The sequence below is a fragment of the Lathyrus oleraceus genome, chromosome 5 (genome assembly GCF_024323335.1).
Source record: "Lathyrus oleraceus cultivar Zhongwan6 chromosome 5, CAAS_Psat_ZW6_1.0, whole genome shotgun sequence".
In the NCBI taxonomy this organism is placed as follows: domain Eukaryota; kingdom Viridiplantae; phylum Streptophyta; class Magnoliopsida; order Fabales; family Fabaceae; genus Lathyrus; species Lathyrus oleraceus.
In genome coordinates, this window is record NC_066583.1 from 537,626,076 (window position 1) to 537,647,469 (window position 21,394).

The 21,394-nt window shown below is 37.0% G+C and overlaps 1 non-coding gene across 1 annotated transcript; it reads right to left on the reverse strand.

The window, feature by feature from the left end:
- Window positions 1–1,964: 1,964 nt before the first annotated feature.
- On the reverse strand, window positions 1,965–2,071 carry LOC127088744 (small nucleolar RNA R71). The gene has a single exon (XR_007790566.1). It is a non-coding gene; the product is annotated as a small nucleolar RNA R71 (small nucleolar RNA).
- Window positions 2,072–21,394: the final 19,323 nt, after the last annotated feature.

Below are 21,394 nucleotides of genomic sequence, written 5' to 3' on the forward strand. Positions count from 1 at the left end.
CACAAGGCCAAAAGAAGCTGAATGAATTGTTCAACAGAAGTGATCCACACGCCCCATTTTTTCGCTCCTCAACCCACTTTCCCGTGAATCTCTCACTCAACCAAGTCACCCTTATTTCTCTCAACTATGAAGACCAAATGGATACTATAAAAGGATGGAAGTTGGAAACCTACGGGAACGCTTGATTTTCCTCCCTGAAGCCAACTTTCAAGATTTCTCTCTGCATTTATTTTCCACTGCAATTTTTTTCTATTATTTTTCTTCAGCAACATTGTTTTCTTTTATCGCAATTGTTTACCTTTCCGTTCAGAGCTTTGATTTTTCCCTTCCCTTTTCGTTTTTCATTTAGCCAAAAGTAGTAGTTTCCTACACTGGGGAACTACTACAAATTATTTAATTTAGTTTAAGCAATTTTTTCGAAGAAGCAGAATCCTACGGACCTGTGGAGGACTGCTCAAGTACTTCAAGATTAAGCAATATTCGATTAATCCAAGTTCCAGATTTTTATTCAATTATTATTATTATTGCTTTATTATTTAATCATGTTTGCCTTACTGTTGGTCTGTTTATGTTCGTCTGTGTTTGCATTAATTAACATGTCGGCTAAACTACCGGTATCGGTATGTAAACAATTTAATTAGACGGGATTTAATAATAATCGGTGTAAACTTCTTTTCTCAAATAATCTTTTTGGCTGTTGTTTTTAATTTAAATTTAATTAAATTTGTCACGAGAGTGAGAAGCTATTTAATACGGTTTTTCCATGAGAGTGGGGAATTAACTAAGGTGAGAACCAACAATCACGAGAGCGTGAGGGTCGAACTGGATAGTAAAAACTAGGCATTGATTTTAAAAACAGCGAGAGCACTTTAAAAGCAATTAGAACTTATTTATTTTCAAAAAGTATTTTTAACTTCAAATGGGATAGCGAGAGCATACATTCTGACTTAAAAGTATAGTCGGAGTCAACAATCACGAGAGTGTGAGATAAAGCCTTTTAAATGAGTATTTTCTACTAAAAGATATTTGGTAATTAAAATATACACCGGTGACTTATCAAATCCATGACGATTAATGCGTTGCATACTGATATCCCTCTATTAATATTCTCTTAAAAACTTAATTTCCTTTGGATTTAATTTTTGTTCAACCAAACCTCTAAAAATCATCTACTTAGCTAAACATAGTAACATCGATAACATTAGTTTGACCATCGGTCCCTGTGGGTTCGATATCTTTTAAAACTAAAACGAATGGACTGTGCACTTGCAGTCAAGTACCCGATAGACTATATTTTATATACAGTCACGAGACGTATTAAGTTTTTGGCGTCGTTGCCGGGGACCTGATTTAGTCAAATAGTGTGATTATTTCGTTGCGCAGTATAGACTAAGGTAAAAACTAATTTCCTTTCCCGGTTGTATGCCAAGTACTCGCTCACAAGGCGAAAACATAGCACCACCAATCGCAGAGTTAGAGCGTTTCTTATATTTAAGACACCGAATACTAGAGTACCAACGAAGGTACAATATTCCCGATATTTTGTTTCCTACTACTGAACTAGTTGAAAAATCAACCATGGCTGCAGTAGAACCACAGAGTCGTCCTCTTAAGTTCTACGTTATCCCGTCCCAGCAAGAACCTCACAACAACATTGATGCCCCTGCTATCAATCGAAACGATTTCGAGTTGAAACCCTCATTATTATCAGTTGTCCAATAGCATCAATTTGCTGGAAATCCTATAGACGACCATAATGAACATTTGACCAAGTTTGTGCAGTACGCAGACATTGTGAAGGTGAATGGTGTATCTCAAGATGCGATAAGACTACGCCTTTTTCCTTTCTCTCTAAGAAACAGAGCTTGGGCTTGGTTGGAATCCTTGCCATCCAACTCAGTCACTACATGGGAAGAATTGAAGAACATTTTTTTAGCCCGATATTTTCCGCCAAGCAAAATGCTATACTGAGAGCTCAAATCAACAGATTTTGACAAAAAGATGCAGAATCTCTCTACGACGCGTGGGAGAGATACAAAGACATGATGAGGATATATCCACATCACGGTCTCGAAGACTGGGTGATCATTCACACATTTTACAATGGGCTTCTGTATAACACAAGACTGACAGTAGACGATGCCGCGGGTGGTGTGCTTATGGACAAACCATACAACGAAGCCTATCAACTCATTGAAAACATGGCCCAAAACCATTGCCAATGGGGAGGTGAAAGAACTCCAGTAGAAAAGTCCCAAACAAAAAGTGGAATGTACGAAATCAGTAGCCTTGACCATGTCCATGCAAAGGTAGATGCCCTTGTTCAAAAGTTAGACAACTTGGCCATACCACCCGCAACCACTGTGGCTGCCGTGACTCCAAACTGTGAGTTATGTGGAATTCTTGGACACACTACACCAGAATGTCATATATTAACAGGAGTCTCCACTGATCAAGTAAATTACGCACAAGGAAATCCTTATTCGAATACCTACAACCCAGGTTGGAAAAACCATCCTAACTTTTTGTATAAGAACAATAATATCCTGTATGCACCTGGCCAAGCACCCGCTGTTCTATCTGGATATCAAAAGCCAGCTAATAATGCTTCTAACATGCCTAGGAAGTCCAACCTTGAACTAATGATGGAAAGCTTCATAGCTACCTAAGCTCAAACAAACAAAGACTTCTTGAACCAAAACATACATACTAGTGAGCAACTTAAACAATTAGCGAGCAAAGTAGACGCCTTAGCCACCCACAACAAAATTCTTGAAACACAGATTTCACAAGTGGCTTAACAACAAGCATCTACTGCTGCTCCCGCTGGCACATTTCTTGGACAGCCACAACCTAATCCAAAAGGACATGCAAATGTCGTTATATTGAGAAGTGGAAAAGAACTAGACGAACCCGTAGATCCAAGACTCCAAAGTCCGTCCATGTACCAAAAACCTGACAAAATAACAACTGAAAAGGTAAGTGAACTGAAGGAGAAGGAAGATAATACCCAAGAGGCCGAAGAGAAAGAAAAACCCTATGTGCCTCCACCACCTTATAAACCACCCATTCTGTATCCTCAAAGACTCGCAAATTCTAAAACTACAGGGCAATTTAAGAAATTTGTTGAACTTCTGAAGCAACTGAATATTACAATTCCCTTTACAGAAGCCATCACACAAATGCCCTCCTATGCCAAGTTTCTTAAAGAGATCCTATCCAATAAGAAAAAGATCGAGGATAACGAAATAGTTACACTTACTACTGAATGTAGTGCAATAATCCAAAATAACATGCCTCCCAAACTAAAAGACCCAGGTAATTTCTCCATACCCTGTGTCATTGGAAAGTTCGTCATAGACAAAGCTCTATGCGACTTAGGAGCCAACATTAGTGTAATGCCCTTAACCATCTGTAAAAGGCTTAACATGGGAGAACTAAGACCAACGAAGATGTTTGTTCAACTAGCTAACCGCTCAATCAAATATCATGTTGGTATACTAGAGAATGTCCCAGGATGTGTAGGACAATTCTACATTCCTAGAGACTTCATAATCATGGACATCAAAGAGATGCCAGTACACCTATTATATTAGGAAGGCCATTCTTAGCTACCGCGGAGCCATAATAGACGTGAAAAGAGGTAAGCTAACATTCGAAGTTGGAGAAGAAAAAGTTGAATTCATCTTAACACAATTCTTACAAGAGCTAGCTATATACGATGCCTGTTATCTAGTTGATGTCATAGACGAGTGCGTAAGAGAGATGGAGATGCAAGAAACCACATATTCTGATATAATGAAAATCCAAATCCCTCCAATCTTTGAAGATGATAATTGGCGTGAACCATACCAAAATGACAATCTAAGTGAATGCTTAGCACTTACACCCAACCACATGCCATGCCTGAAGAAACCAGACTTAGAATTAAAAATACTACCCAAGAACCTAAGATACGAATTCCTAGACATTGAACTTAAAAGACCTGTAATAGTCAATGCAGACTTAGCACATATTGAAACTGAAAAGTTACTAGATGTCTTAAGAAAATATCCAACTGCGTTAGGCTACATCATCGCCGACCTAAAAGGAATAAGTCCTTCTATCTGTATGCATCGCATTATGCTAGAGGAAGATTGTAAAACCTCTAGAGAACACCAGAAAAGGATCAACCCAATCTTAAGTACTATAGTGAAGGATGAAGTAAAGAAGTTATTAGATGCAGGAATCATATACCCGATCTTCGATAGTCAATGGGTTAGCCCCGTTCATGTAGTACCCAAGAAAGGGGGCGTTACAGTTGTTAAGAACGAGAAGGGCGAATCTATAGCACAAAGAGTTGTGACCGGAAGTAGAATGTGCATCGATTATAGGAAACTAAACAAAGCCACTCAAAAGGATCATTTTCCTCTACCTTTTATTAATCAAATGCTTGAACGATTGACTAAGAATTCCCACTTCTTCTATCTAGACGGTTATTCAGGATTCTTTCAAATTCCTATCCATCCTAACGACCAAGAGAAAACAACCTCCACATGCCCTTATGGTAAATTTTCTTATCGAAGAATTCCATTTGGACTATGCAACGCTCCTGCAACATTCCAAAGATGTATGATGTCAATCTTCACTGACTTTATAGACAACATTATGGAAGTCTTTATGGATGATTTTTCTGTTTGTGAGAGCTTCAAAAGATATCTATCAAACCTTGAAATGGTACTTGAAAAATGCGTAAAGGTGAATCTCGTCTTGAATTGGGAGAAATGTCATTTCATGGTCCAACAAGGAATCGTGTTAGGACACGTAGTATCTGATAAAGAAATTGAAGTAGACAAAGCTAAGATCGAAATTATAGAGAATCTTCAACCTCCGAAAACCGTACGAGAAATACGAAGCTTTTTAGGACACGCCAGTTTCTACCGACGCTTTATCAAGGACTTCTCGAAAATTACCAAACCACTGACTGGTTTATTAATGAAAGACGATGACTTTATCTTTGATGAGAAATTTTTATATACAGTCACAAGACATATCACCCGGTGGAAGTTCACATGGTGTTTGTAAGGTTTGTTAGTTATTGTTTTGGGATGTTTGTATTGTGGTTCATGAAGAAGTATTGGAGGGAGGCGACTCAAATGTTTTGGCAATGAAGTATGAAGAGTCACGGTTGAAGGGTTTTTAAAAGTTGTAGGTGGTGATGTACATGGCCTTTTTTATGGTGATAAAAATAATAAGAGAGAATATGTATTGTTTGTTTTTTCTTGTTTTATAGGGAATTCAAATGAAGTGGGGTAATAGTGAATGAAGAAAAATATCATATTATATGTGGCTTTAGATGTGAGAGTGTTGGTTCCTTTTTATTTCTTTTTTCACATTTTGAGATGAAGAGTCCTATATGGTGTAGCTAGGGTTTCACCAACACTTAAAGATCATAGTACCATTCTTTTAGATATTTTATGGGATTAAAATAGGTTAAACAATAAAAATGAAATAAATTCTATAAATTTCTTATAAATACAAATAAAATCAAATGACCTCACATTTGTCTCTATTTATATTTTTTCAACAATTTTTTTGAAAATAAAAATAAAAGAATTCAAAATGAATAAAAATTGGGCACAAAAGTGTTAGAAAAACTAAACTGAATGCACCAAAATGATCAGAATGAAATAACTTCTCGGAAACATATAAGTTTTGATCAAATTTTGAAATTAAAAAAAATGACTGGTTAAAACTCTTAGACTTTTTAAAATGCGACCGAAAAAGTAGTTCAAAAAAATAAAATAAGAACGCCAAGTTAAACTATGCAAACTGTAGATTGATCAAATTGACGTCTGCAAGCTCGATTTTGAAATTTTCGTCCGTTAATTTCAAGTACATTTGAGAATCAGTTTGACCAGTCTGTCTGCGAATCTGAAAATTTATTTCGATCAATATTTTAAGCATTATGTAAGATGAAATGCATGTTATGATATGCAAATGATGTGAATGCCATAATGTATCTATCAATTTATTGAATGATGGTCAAAATTGCGGTATGACATTAGTCATATTTTGAGTTGAGTAATTCAGGGGAGTTACAGTGAGATCTGATAATTTGTGAATGTATGGTTCAAGAGTCGAACCTGTTTGAGTATGAAATTTTGAGAATAATTTTGGTGATTCTTTAAGTTTTATTATTGTTTTCTGCCATAATCATGCATACATATATATTAGAGATAGGTAGGACTTTGGTCGAGTGAGGTCAGGTTCATAGAGGAATCATGTCGGTCTCATGTCTAGAGAGGGACACAGTTCAGATAGGAACCGGAGACATGGATAAATTAGTAACATACCTTTGAAGCCCAAAACCCGATACCACATGCATATTGGAGGAGAAGTTTGTGCATTTTGCATATGCATTTTAAATTGTATTATTGTTGTTGTTGTGTGAGAATGATTTATGTATTTTTATAAATGTCTTGTTGTTTACTTTCACCGCTAACATTTGTGAGGATTATTCTCACCCCCTTTATTTTGTTTGTGCATGGCTTTTATGCCCATGTTGCAGATACAGGTAGCATGTAATGTTGTTGTATGGAAGAATGGTGGTCATTGCCTTCTTCTTTGTTTTTTCGTTTTGTCTAGTACCCTTTGTATTGATCTGGTATTGTAACACATGGGATTGGGACGTTGTTTCTTTTCTTTTCAGAATTACAGTGTTCATTTCAAAAACTGATGTTATTTGAGTTAATTTCATTTGATGAGACTATGTGAAGATATTGTTTAATGTTTTATTTTTCTGCTGCGAGTTGTTTAATTTAATGACATGTATTTTATTTTGAGAATATGTGGCACCCTTTGATGAAAAATAATCTGAATTATTGTATTATTTTGTGAGTCAGGAAATAGGGTGTTACATAGTTGGTATCAAAGTAGGTCAGATCATGGTTGTTTGATGGTATACATAGAAATGGATGGAAGAAACGATCATGCAATCGCTATGGCTTTGGAAGCTATGGCTCATGTGATGGGATATGATTTGTAAACTCAGCAGAATCCATGGGCTGAAGGTGGAGAATCATGTGGGTTGAGCAGGTTTCATAGAAATAATCTTCCAACCTTTGAGGGAAGGTATGATCTAGAGGGTACTCAGGTTTGGTTGCAAGAGATCGAGAAAATCTTCTAAGTGATGACTTGAACACATGCCCGGAAGATCCTGTACAATACTCGTATGCTGGATGAGGAAGCGGAGTATTAATGGGACAATGCTCATAAGAGGTTGGAAGTTGTAGGTATTGAGATCACATGGCAGAACTTTAAGACCAATTTCCTTGAGAAGTACTTCCTGACTGACGTTCATAGCAAGAAGGAGATCGAGTTCCTTAACCTAAAGCAAGGGAACATGACTGTTGCAGATTATGCTACTAAATTCAAAGAGTTTTCTAGGTTCTTCCCTCATTACAATGGGGTAGGAGATAAACAATCAAAATGCATCAAGTTTGAGAGTGATTTGCATCCAAAAATCAAATAATTCTTTGGGTACCAAGATATTCAGTTCTTTGTGCTGGTAATAAGTTTTGTATCTATGATGAAGATATTTGTGCTAGATCTACTCATCACAAAAGTGGTAGTGTTAAGAGAAATGGTAATCAGAATCGCGGAAAGTCGTATGTGGTTCTAGATGCTAAAGGCAAAAATAAATTTCAACGAAAAAATAATATTGGGAAAGGTCAAAGTGAGAGAGGTGCTCCTGTTCCTATTATGTGTGTTAATTCTCTATTTTTGTGATTGACAGTAATTTTGGTAAAACTAACTTAGCAGCAACAGGTTGAACAAGATGTCTTAACATGTGGATCTGATATCTTGTCTTATACAGGTCTACTCTTGTTAACAGTTGATTGATCAACAGATTACTGAATATTCTGGGAATATTAAGTAATCCTATGTGGCCTCCAAGATTGAGGAATCATAGATTCTATTTGAATTTAAAGTTATTCTGTTTTTCTAAATGTCAAGACATTTTAGGAAACTTTTGATTGAAGACCTAATTCTATGCAGAATATTCTACATCTGTCTCGCTGCATGTTTGAAGCCCAAATCCAGTCCAGACTTTGGTTATAAATAGAATGCCTCAAACCTAATTGAAAGATGGATCAAATATTGTTTCACTGAGTTGTTAGGGTTTGTGTGGTCTTGTTAATTGTGAGCCTCTCTAATATCATCTTGATATAAGAGTAGGACTGTCTCTATTGAGTTGTAAGTTCTGTCAATCACCCATAAGCTTTTAAGCATTTAGTGATTGTGTGTTTGTGAAGTGTGACTTCTGAAACCTTCATAATTGTCTTGATTTATCACTGTTGTGATTGAAAGGGAAGTGAGAAGGGTCTCATACCTAGGCGTGTCTTAGGTAGAAATTAAGCACGTGTAATGATTAGAGAGTAGATTGTAAACTGGAGATAGTTTGCTAAAGGTCTACAAACTGATATTATTTAGTGGATTTCCTCCCTGGCTTGCTAGCCCCCAGATGTAGGAGTTGTTGTACACCGAACTGGGTTAACAACTCTGTGTGTCCTATTATTTTCTGTTCTCATATCTGTATGTTATATTGTCATTGTATTTTGATCAGATATCAGTGTCTTGACATCTCTTAGAACTTCTTATATTTGCATACCAGAACTTCAATTGGTATCGAAGAAGGCATCATGCTCTGTGTATGGGTGAGATTCAGGGAAGATACTTTCTGGTATAACGGACAAGGAAGGAAAGTTTGTGAATAGATCACCCATTCTTAATGGAACCATCTATAACTACTAGAAAGCTCGTATGGTGGCCTTTATTAAATCCATGGACAACAAGGCTTGGAAATTTATGGTCAAGGGATGGGATCCACCAATAACTAGAGATAAAGATGGTAAGATTACTGACGTGTTGAAGGATGAGGAAGACTAGGATGATGAAGATGATAAATTAGTTCAGGGAAACTCCAAAGCATTGAATGCCATATTTAATGGAGTGGACAAGAACATCTTCAGACTAATAAATAATTGTACTATTGTTAAAGATGCTTGGGAGATCTTGAAGGATGCTCATGAAGGAACCTCTAAGGTGAAGATGTCAATACTTCAACTTCTTACCACCAAGTTTGAGAACTTAAGAATGAAAGAGGATGAGAGCATTCATGACTATCACATGAATATTATTGAGATAGCCAATGCCTCAAGTGCCTTGGGGGAGAAGATGTCAGAAGTTAAGTTGGTCAGAAAAATCCTCAGATCTCTTCCAACGAGATTTGACATGAAGGTAACTGCCATTGAAGAATACCAAGATATAAACAACATGAAAGTTGATGAACTTATGGGATCTCTTCATACCTTTGAATTAGGGATCGGTGAAAAATATGAAAAGAAGAAAAACATAGCCTTTGTTTCTAATGTTGAAGACTTCGAAGATGAATGTGACTTGGATACAGATGAAGGGATATCTAAGGCTATTGTATTACTTAGAAGACAATTAAACAAAGTGATGAAGAAGATGGACTAGAAGATAAGATCAAATGTCAAGAACAAGTCATTCGACATCAACAAAAATTAGGATTTTGGGAGAAGGCCCAAAACTGAAGAAAAGACTAACCAAGGAAAAGGAATACAATGTCATGGATGTGAAGGGGTTGGACACATAAGAGATGAGTGTCCCACTTATCTCAAGAAGCAGAAGAAGGGTATGTATATGTCATGGTCAGAAGATGATTCTGAAAGTGATCCTGAAGTAGAACCTTCCAAACAAGTTACTACCTTGACTGGAATTTGTGATTCTGATGAAAAATTAGATTGTAAGGAACTCATTTTTTAGGAACTTGCTGATTCTTACAAGGAGTTGTGCCTCGGAAGTGAATAAGTGTGTAAACTGGGAGAAGATCAAAAGAAAGTTATTGCTCAACTACAGGCTGAAAAAGTGGAGCATCTGTCTATCATCTCTGATCTGAAGGATGAAGTTGTATTACTCAATTCAAAAATTGACAATATGACTAAGTCTGTAAGAATGCTTAAAATAATAGTTCTGGTGTGCTGGATGAGATTCTTCAAACGGGTAAGAATGCTGGAAATGTTCAAGGTCTTGCTTATGATAATCAAGTTGTGATGAACAAAGCAAAAGGGTCTATAATGAATTTTGTTCAACCTAAAAGAAAACAGGAACAAAATATGTCAAATCAAATGTCCCAACATCAGGAAAGCCATCAGGATGATTACTCAGGAAGCAAGACCCAACGATGGAAGTGTCATCATTGTGGGAGGTTTTGTCACATAAAACCCTACTGATACAAACTATATGGCTATCCCAAACCTCTTTCACAACCTATAAGAAAATAGACTATTGTTAAAACAAAGAAAAAGTGGCTTCCCATAAACGGTACGTATGGACTCATAGCTCACACCTCCCTCAGAGCCTCTGCTAGAGAGGATTGGTATTTCGATAGTGGTTGTTCTAGATACATGACTGGTGTCAAGAATTTTTTGGTGGATATTAAATCATATTCCACTAGCTATGTCACCTTTGGAGATGGATCACAAGGAGATATAAAGGGTGTTAGAAAGTTGGACTATCCAGGACTGCCTAGTCTTGATGATGTAATGTTTGTGAAAGGGCTGACTGCTAATTTGATAAGTATTAGTCAACTATGTGACTAAGGTCTCAAAGTTAACTTTAGTAAATTTGAATGCATGGTAATAAACAAGAAGAATAAAGTTATCATGAAGGGAGTCAGATCAAAAGATAATTGTTATTTGTGGACTCCTCAAGAAACAAATTGTTTCTCCACATGCTTAATGTCAAAAGAAGATGAGTCTAAGCTATGACATCAAAAGCTTGGTCACTTACATATGAAAGGTATGAAGAAAGTTTTGCCAAAGGAAGCAGTCAGAGGTATTCCCAAGCTGAAAATTGATGAAGAAAGAATATGTGGTGAATGTCAAATTGGGAACCAAACAAAGATGTCACATAAAAAGCTCCAACATTTAATCACTTTAAAAGTTCTTGAGCTACTTCACATGGACTTGATGGGACCTATGAAGGTTGAAAGTCTTGGAGGAAAGAGGTATGCCTATGTTGTTGTTGATGACTTATCAAGGTTCACCGGGGTGAACTTCACCAAAGAAAATTCTGAAGTGTTTGAAGTATTTAAAGAACTCTATCAACGGATTCAAAGAGAGAAGGATTGTGGTATTATCAGAATTAAAATTAACCATGGGAAGGAATTTGAAAATAGAAAGTTTGATGAATTCTGCACTTTTGAAGGGATTAGTCATGAGTTCTCTTCACCCATCATCCCTCGACAGAATGGTGTGGTTCAGTGCAAGAATAGGACTATTCAAGAATGTGACAGGGTCATGCTTCATGCTAAGAAACTATCATATCATTTTTGGGCTGAAGCCACGAACACTGCCTGTTATATCCTTAATAGAATTACTATCAGATTTGGTACATCGACTACACTTTATGAACTATGGAAAGGAAGAAAGTCAACTGTGAAATATTTCCATGTATTTGGAAGTAGATGTTCTATTCTGGAAGATCGTGAGCATAGGAGAAAAATGGATCCTACAACTGATGAAGGAATTTTTCTAGGATACTCTACAAATAGTATATCATACAGAGTATTCAACTTCAGAACCAAGGTGATGATGGAATCCATAAACATTATTGTGGATGACTCAACTAATGAAGTTGATGTCACAGATGATGTTGAAACATCTATTAATGATTTTCTTGAAGATGTTGCAGACTCAAGTGCTAATACTGAACCTGCGGAGACTGAGTCAAATGACAAAGGACCTTCCATTAAACTTCAGAAAGATCATCCTAAGGAGCTTATTATAGGAAATCTAAATGAAGGGATAATTACCAGATCAAGGGAAGTTATGTCAAATGCTTTGTTTTATTTCTAAATTTGAGCCCAAGAATATCAAGGAGGCCTTGATTGATGAGTTCTGGATTAATTTTATGCAAGATGAACTTGGCTGATTCAAAAGAAATGAGGTTTGGGATTTGGTACCAAGACCTGAAGGGATAAATGTTATTGGTACTAGATGGTTATATAAGAACAAGTTAGATGAACAAGGGGTTGTTACCAGAAACAAAGCCAGACTTGTTGCTCAAGGATACACTAAAATGGAAGGAGTAGACTTTGATGAAACATTTGCTCATGTGGCTTGCTTGGAGTCTATCAGATTGTTACTTGGAATGACATGCCTTTTAAAGTTCAAGTTGTTCCAAATGGATGTCTGTAGCGGGGTATTCATTACCATTAGAGATATTGACTAAATCCAAGGTAAATCATACAAGTCGAGTCGCCACCGCACTTCTATTTATCCAAAGGAATGGTTAGAAAGCGAACAAAAACCTAAAAGTTTTATCGAATCAAAAACTAGTAAAAATGTTAGAGATCTGGGTAAGGGGGTTGGTTATGCAATGGGAAGGTTTTAAACACCTAAAACATCCTAGGTACTCCTAGGGAGCCCTTTTCATACTTGTTGTAAGGTTGTTATTTTGTGAAAATTTGTTTGTGCAAACATGATTGAAGAGATGAGAAGAGAATATACAAGTTTATTTACATTGTGTTTGGATGGATAAACCCATTGCCTACGTACCATCTTTAAAAAGATTAGGATCAAAACCTCGTAGTTCGGGGTAAAAATCTCAAAAATGAGTTGGTGAATTGATTGGTCCAAAAGCCTTAAGGTCTTTTGTTATCCAAGGGAGAAAACTCAACCTAAAACCACAAATCCACCATGTGAGGATAGCTTCAACATGCTAGTGAGGGGTTAACCCTATAATAAGCATGGAAGACTCATTGTCCATCACTAAGGATATAGGTGAGCATTATATCTACCTCAAGGATAACTCAAACCTAATAGCTAAGGGTTATGAAAAAATTTGATTAAGAAAGTGGCCATTGAAACCACAAAAAGGACATTTGAATGGGTTATATTTACCAATGAAAAGTATGTACAAAATGGTCAAAGTTGACTTAGAAGTTCAATTCAAAATAAGTGTTATGAAAAGAAAAGTTTGAAAATCAAAAGCATAAGGCTTAGGTTTCTAATGTTGAAAACAAGTGTTAAATGTTTGCACAAAGGTTTTGGCTTGGGTTAGAGTGGAGAGAAGAAGAAGAATGGCTAAAGTCCTAACATACAAGAGGTAAGGAATAAGAAGCAAAACCACAAATGGCGTTCCTCTCTTGAGATCATATTGATGATCCAAGTAGCTCCCATCCTTTGGAATAAGCAATCACATAAGCATAAACTCAAGCAATCAACAATCAAATGAACTCTTGGAAAGCTCCTCAATGTATCTTGGATCCCTCTCTCTTAGAGGCTCATGACAATGGTTCCTCAATTTGGATCAAGTTGGAATCCCTAGCACAAGAACACACACATCAAAAAATTCTAGCAAAACAAACAAGGAATGGACAAGAAGAGTTTAGAAATTGGTCCTTTCAAGGTTATCTTTCAACATTAAGCATTCTAAAGGCCCAATGCCTAGTTGCTCTTTGACTTTTATAGCACTCTAAAGGCCCAATGCCTAGTTGCTCTTTGACTCCAAATTTGCATAGTGAAAGTCCTAAAGTCTAAGTCCATTTGTCCATTTCTTTGCATTTGGTCAACAAAAAAATAAAACAAGACACAAACACAATAGTATATACACAAATATGTGCTCAAGTGAGCAAAAGGAAAATTGCATTAACATAAACATGTGCTCAAGTGAGCAAAGGAAAAAGCAAATGAATAATATGTGCAAGAATAGTAAATTGCATAAAATTAAAGAGCAAAAAGTAAATGTTAATTGTTAATGGTTAGTGTTAGTAGTTAGTGTGCCATAAGGCAAATTTAGCGCTATGTTAAGCAATCGTAATTGGACTTATGTAGAAGTCACAACTATCTGAGGCCGGTCAATAATAATGTAGGCAACAAAACAAGTTAGAAGTCTTGATTAGTGAACCAAGTTCCAACAACTTGCCATGCCAAAAAGAAGAAGAGAATTGATCTTGTATTGGTTTAAGTCCTTTGCATGATTTAGGAAGCAACCTATCCTTAATGCAAAGCCATTCATTTGATCAATTGATCAAGATGAATTAGATTTGAATCAAGGAAGATTAAGCCTCCCTAATCAATACTAACTTATCAACCTTTAACTCATTGATCAAAAAGAAAGAAGAAGAAGAAGGAGATGAATAATGGAAATGGAAGTGAAAAGAATAAAGGACATTAAATGAAATTGAATGTACCAATCAACAAGTGTTGACCAATGACATTGAGGATCATGGTCAAACAATCAAAAACAGAAATGAGATGAAGATTGGAAGTCAAGACATGAACAAAATATTTTTGGCATTTTTAATATTAAAAAAAAACTTGAATTAAAATATTAAAGAAATCTCAAACTTCAAAATCACTTCAAATCAACTTTTAAAAGTCCAACTGATTTATCCCAAGTTCAACATGGTCAAACAAAGTTTGACAAAAAATTTCAGCATTTTTAAAAGTCAGAAACTATTTTTAATCAATTAAAAATGAATAAAAATAACCTAATTGAATTAAAATCTGAAATAAATCTCAAATCAATTAATAAATTGATGAGAATATTTTTCATAAATCCATCATCATTCAAATAGGTTTAGAAAATATTTTTGTATTTTTTGAATATCAAAAACTATTTAAAATGAATTAAAAATAACCAGAAAAGAGAAAATTCACAAAAAAAATCAAATGATAAAATAAAAAAATTAAAAATCATTTTAGAAACTAGACTAAAAAAGAGAAATAATGCAATTGGTCCCATATTTTTTGGAATTAAAATGAAAGAGTTATGATTTTTTGAAGTTTAATGGAATAAAAGAAATAAAATGGAAATTAATAAAATCAGAAAAAAGGAGAGGCGTCTGATCAAGCCTCATTAATTGACGTGGCTGATCAGACGCTCCACATGCGTGCGCTGATGGTAGGCCTTAGTCAACCGAGTAACATGTGGAATTAAAAAAAGTCATAAGATCCAAGAGCCATGATTCAATCTGGAAATCATCATCAACGGCTGGGATTCAAACTGGCAAACAGACGGTGGTGTACACCACCGTCTTCTCCGGCGAGCATGGAGATTCCGGCCAGAGTTACATGTCATAAAAACTTAATGAAAATGAGCGATCCTCATATCATTGGAAAGCTAGGGTGATGTACATCACCCCTGTACCACTAGTTTCTCTTCTAGATCCCCATAGTAAGAGAAATCAGAAGGAGAAAAGTATGGTGTTCATGCTGAACTTCATGGATTTGTAAAATTAAAAGCACCAACACGTTTCCTCTGTTGAGAGGACTTCAGCCAAGCAAAAGGACATAAGAAACAAGCTATAAATGAAGAGTTTCGAAGCAAATAAGTTTGAACATCAACCTTCTAAATACAGATCTGTGGAGCACGATCCTTCAACACACTTGCTTGCAGCTTATTCTGGAGATGGAAATGAGGCAAGGCTAAGGAATTAGAGTCCAATAATCAACCAAGGAAGTTGAGAATTGGATCTGAAAATTTCAAGTGAAAAAGCAAAATTCCTTTAGAGTATGGTTTGGAATGATCTCTGCAGCATTTCAGATTGATTCAGGGATGAGAAATGAATGAAGCATGGCATGTATTTATAGCTGAAGCTGATGCCAAGTGAGGAGGAACTCGTGTGCATGAGAATTGGATCCTCCATGCATGGGCCTGTACAGGCGTATGTGAGGCCCAAAACCTAGTGCAAATGGATGTTGATCCTGGTTGGAGAAGGTTTGGACGTGTGATTTGCAAGGCAATGGCTTGTGCATGAAGTTTCATCATGAATTGCATAATTGTGCCTAAAACTTCACCACTTCGAAAATGCCAATTAGAAAATCCAAACATAAGCATGTGGGTAATGGTTGGAAAGGTCTTGAAATAAGGAAAAAATGTTATGTTGAGCAAAAACTCATTTGAAGTGTGGAAATTTATGAAAATAGGCCATGAAGTTCATAGTGCAAAACATGCCTTTGAGAATTTTGCCAAATTGGTCCAACTTCAAGCCCTTCTGTTTTGATGATGCAAGCCTCAAATGAGAAAACTTCCAACACCAAAGTTGTATATCTTTTTAAGACAATCAATATGGACTTAAAATTTACATCATTTGGATTTTTTATGAAGAAGTTATGGGCACTTGAAGTTGGACTTTTTTGCCTTTCAATGCATTTGGTCCAAAGTGACCTATAATGTTTTGCATTATCACATGTATTTATTTTGAGATTTTGAAATTTTGTTCAACATAACATTTGAAGTAGACACAATAATATTTCCAATTCATTTGATTCCACCTCAAAATCATAAAAAATGAATGAGTTATGTTCTTGAGAAGTTGACCCAAAATTAGGGTTTCAATCAAAATGATCTATAATGTCTTGGAATGGATGATGATCTTCCAAGCTTCAAATCCAATTTTGATGAACATTAAAGTTGTTCATATTGTCTTTAAGAACATTTTTTCTTTTGGGATCATCTCCATTTTACCAACACATAAAACGTTAGGTCTCAGTGCATTTCAAAATAGTCAGATGAATTGACTGATCAACTTCTCAAGTGCACAACTCATATCTTGATGAATTGATGATTGGGGATACTAAAATAAGTTCAAATATGCATGAAATGATTAATTAAATAACTTCCCTTGATTGTATTTGACCATGGGCTGAGGTTGCTTCATGGGCAAGGCACACTTGGTACACAGATGAATTAGGGCTCTTTGGGACACAAACTTCAAACCCTTTGATTTGCTTTGATCAAAATGATGAATTGAGATACTAGGGAGGCATATTTGATGGATGAGAGCTTTGGGAACCATTGCCATGCTTGCCTTCATCTTCTCTTGGCCATATCATTGCACAAAGGATCACCTAGAAGCTTTTTGACCTTGTGATTGCTCAAACTACAAACAAGAAATATTAGTGACATATTTTTGTGCTTTTGGTTAGTAAATAAAATGAGAAAAGCAATGATATATAATTCAAGCATGCTTGGTGATCTCAAACCACTCACAAGAGGTCCTACCCAAAGGCAAGGGAACCCAGATGCTTATGATCCTTGAGGCTTTGCAAATGCAATGTTATGATGCCATGAGGGATCTTAGGGTCAAAATTGGGGTCTTACAGATGCCCCTATTTAAGGTTATTCTAGCCGGAAAAGTGAAGGTTAAAATCTTCGTCTCGACGAGGTAGAATGGGCTTAAATAATAACAAAGAGACGAATTGTGGTCCCTAAGAGACCTCATGATGCAGATGTATGTATGCAAATGGTAACACTCTGTGGGGATATGCGTCCACGAAGAAAGGAATCATGAATAACTGAAAATCCACCGGAGTAACATGCTCATAAATGGGACAGAGACTCTAGGGATTCTACTAGGGAGTAAAGGGATAAAAATGCGTGAGCCGGTCACGACTTGAAACTTGTTGAAAGACACGAAGGAAATCCATGAAATAAATCAATGGAAAGACTCGAGCTGACTCAAAGATGCATGTATTGGAGAATATGCCAATACAGCAAAAATTATCCGTAATGGATACTTCGGATAAAAATCCGGACTCAGGCTGGGAGAATCCACTAAGGGACTTCGCTGGGGAAACACCCAAACAAAACTCCTCTGGGGGAAGCAACGGGATGAGGTATTACCGGTTACTGGGTAATAAGCTCAAAGAGACATGTGATGTGAACACCGGTATAAGGGTGAGAGAACAACATGCTCGGGAAGAATGAATATCTAAGACCGGTATAAAGGTGAGAGATATCAATCATCCGAAATCATCTGAGGAAGACCTAGAAAGGTAACCTTCAGCTCATGAAAATCTGACTCCGCAAGGGGACAAAAAGTCATAATAGGGAGCAGGAGAAAGGAACACCAGGGATACCGGTTACTGGGCATATAATAGGTGACCAACCAAAGCGTTAATTGGGGAATATTCCCAAGCCACTCATCATCCAAAAGAGGGCAAAAAAGCAAACTCGATTATAGGATGGACATTCGATTCCAATAAAAAGGGATACGAATCTTACTCGATTGGGGAAGAACGAAAGGCTTCGACCAAGGAGTGCATGAGATATATTATCTATTACCGTCAGAGCGTAAATAACATACTCGCATGGAAGATTATCCACAACCAGTTACTGGGTTAATAAAGGATAAATCGACCGAACAGAAAGGGCATCGAGGTACAAAATACTAGGTATAAAATGATGACCAATCAAGGGGAGAAATAATCGTTACCAACAAAAGGGTAAACGAGAGATGACTCGTTGGGGATAAATTGCTTTATCAGAGCAATTATCCAAGAGATATATCACCGGTTACTGGGAGATATGCTCAAAAGAAAGGGGTGAAGGAATATCAATACCGAATATTGGATAAAGATAACCGTCAAGGAGGGGATTACATCTACCGGATACTGGGTAGAAAACCACAGAAAAGTAACCGTCATCGATTAGGATGAGCAAAAGGTTAACTCAGCAAGGGGATGAAATAGGGTTTACAACTACTGGTATAAAGGCAGAAGACCACAGACTCCACCGGGGCAAAGATGGATAATTACTGGTTACTGAGCAACTATTCATCTATACCTCAAGGGAGTGCAGGAAACAGTCACAAGAAGCCAATCTAGGATCAAACTAGATAGGCAAGCTGGATCAAGACTCGTCCCAATGAGGATATAACTCAATGGGGAATTCCATCCCAATATATGTGTTGGGAGGAAACAGAAACAACCATCATCCACGAGGACATATCTCGGTGGGGAATATGGAAGGAAGGATAAACATTTTCTGCTTTTGGGGTTGACTCTACATGGAGAGATCAAACACAAAGATCCGCTTGGGGAGATGTATTACCCACTAGCAAGAGATAATAAACAAAGATATATGGAAAAGAATGCAACATGAATATCTGAATGTTTAAAAAAATTATATGCACACATGCGTGGTTTATGATGAATGCTGACAAACAGACATTTCTAACACAAACAGGTCCAACAAATGAGGAATCCAAACATCCGGTACTACATCTCAAGAGAGGAAGCCAGGATCACAAAGATCTCTGCAGGGGAATGATCCTCAGTCATTCTAACTGGGGCAAAGTCGTTGCACAGATGAGCTCTGTCGGGGAAGTTATCAAACAAGGAGGATGGATTTCCGGGGAACAACCATAAACCAGAAGCTTCCAAAGATCATCAAATATTGTCCTACCAAGAGTCCTATCTACTGAGGAGGAAGGATCACTACTCTACTGAAGGAAGGAGGGATGAATATCCTTATCAAACATTCTGCTCGAGAGAAAAAACCATAACATGCCCCGGAGGAAGAGGACACAAACACACCAGGAATATGAACAAATGTCTTACCCTGTCGAGAATCTTACCATCCTTGGGAGAGCACTGAAGACATCCCCAGTATCCCTTCATCACTGTGAATGTTCACTTTGTTTAAAAACAACTAAGGAAAACTTTGATTATTTAAAACAATGATATTTTTCAATTAAAACATGCGAAACATTTGTTGAATAGAAACAAATAAGAGTGCAAATAATTGGATAAAGGCTCAAATTTATTTGATGGAATGGTAGTCTGCTAATGGCAAAACTCCATAGATCTTTACAAATTTGAAATTTGTGATATATATTGGAAAAGGGGCTACATTGAACATAATGATCATTTCTCCACCAATTCTGAATCCGATGTATTTGAAGCTTCGGTTGATGATGAATGAGCGAGAATCTCTGACGGATAACAGTTTGTAGAACCAAGTCTTGTTAGGATGCAATTACTTGCCAAATCCCTAATTTTTGCCTAGATTGCCCCAGGGTGAGGTACTCAATCTAGCGGGTTACATATGTTCATTTTTTCATGTCTCTAATTTTTGCCTGGATCGCCCTTTCGGGTTTTCAATCCACCGAGACGCTCATTTTTGCCTAAGCCGCCCTTTCGGGTTTTCAACTTAGCGAGCTATTCTGTTTTTTTTTTATATTTAGGAGAAGTATTTCTTGACTGCATCTGAATTCACAGGACGAGTGAAATCCTCCCCATCCATAGTTGTAAGTATCAATGCACCGCCTAAAAAGGCTCTCTTAACAACATATGGACCTTCATAGTTTGGAGTCCACTTGCCCCTGGAATCGGGCGCGAAAGACAAGACTTTCTTGAGCACAAGGTCACCTTCTCGGAACACACGAGGCTTGACCTTCTTATCAAAGGCTTTCATCATCCTTTGTTGGTATAACTGTCCATGGCACATGGCAGTCAATCTCTTCTCTTCAATTAAATTCAACTGGTCATAACGATTTTGAACCCATTCAACATCAGTCAACTTGGCTTCCATCAAGACTCTCATCGACGGGATTTCCACCTCTACTGGAGCACAACCTCCATGCCGTAAACAAGAGAAAAAGGGGTTGCCCCTGTTGAAGTGCGGACAGATGTACGATATCCATGCAAGGCAAATGGCAGCATCTCGTGCCAATCTTTGTACGTGACAACCATCTTTTGGATAATTTTCTTGATATTCTTGTTGGCAGCTTCAACAGCCCCATTCATCTTGGGTCTGTAAGGAGAAGAATTATGATGTGCAATCTTGAACTCGCTACACAGCTCTTTCATCATCTTGTTGTTCAAGTTAGATCCATTATCAGTAATGATCTTATCTGGCACACCATAACGGCATATGAGTTGATTCTTGATAAACTTCACAACCACCTGCCTGGTCACATTTGCATATGATGCTGCTTCAACCCACTTAGTGAAGTAATCAATTGCTACGAGAATAAATCTGTGTCCATTGGACGCTTTCGGCTCTATCATGCCAATCATGTTGATTCCCCACATGGAGAAGGGCCATGGTAATGAAATCACATTCAGAAGTGTCGGAGGAATATGAATCTTATCCGTATAAATCTGGCACTTATGGCATTTCTTCACATATTTGCAATAGTCAGACTCCATTGTCAGCCAATAGTAGCCTGCTCTCAACATCTTTCTAGCCATGGCATGTCCATTGGAATGAGTATCAAATGAACCCTCATGGACATCAGTCATCAACAGGTCTTCTTCGTGTCTATCCACGCATCTGAGCAGCACCATGTCAAAATTTCACTTATAAAGCACATCACCATTGAGGTAGAAACTTTCTGATAATCTCCTCAGAGTCTTTCTATCTTTCACAGATGCCCCAGGCGGGTAAATTTGATTCTGAAGGAAACACTTGATATCATAATACCATGGTTTATCATCTTTCACCTCCTCTACTGCAAATACATGAGTTGGTCTGTCCAAGCGCATCACCGTGATATTGGGAACTTCATTCCAAAGTCTTACCACAATCATTG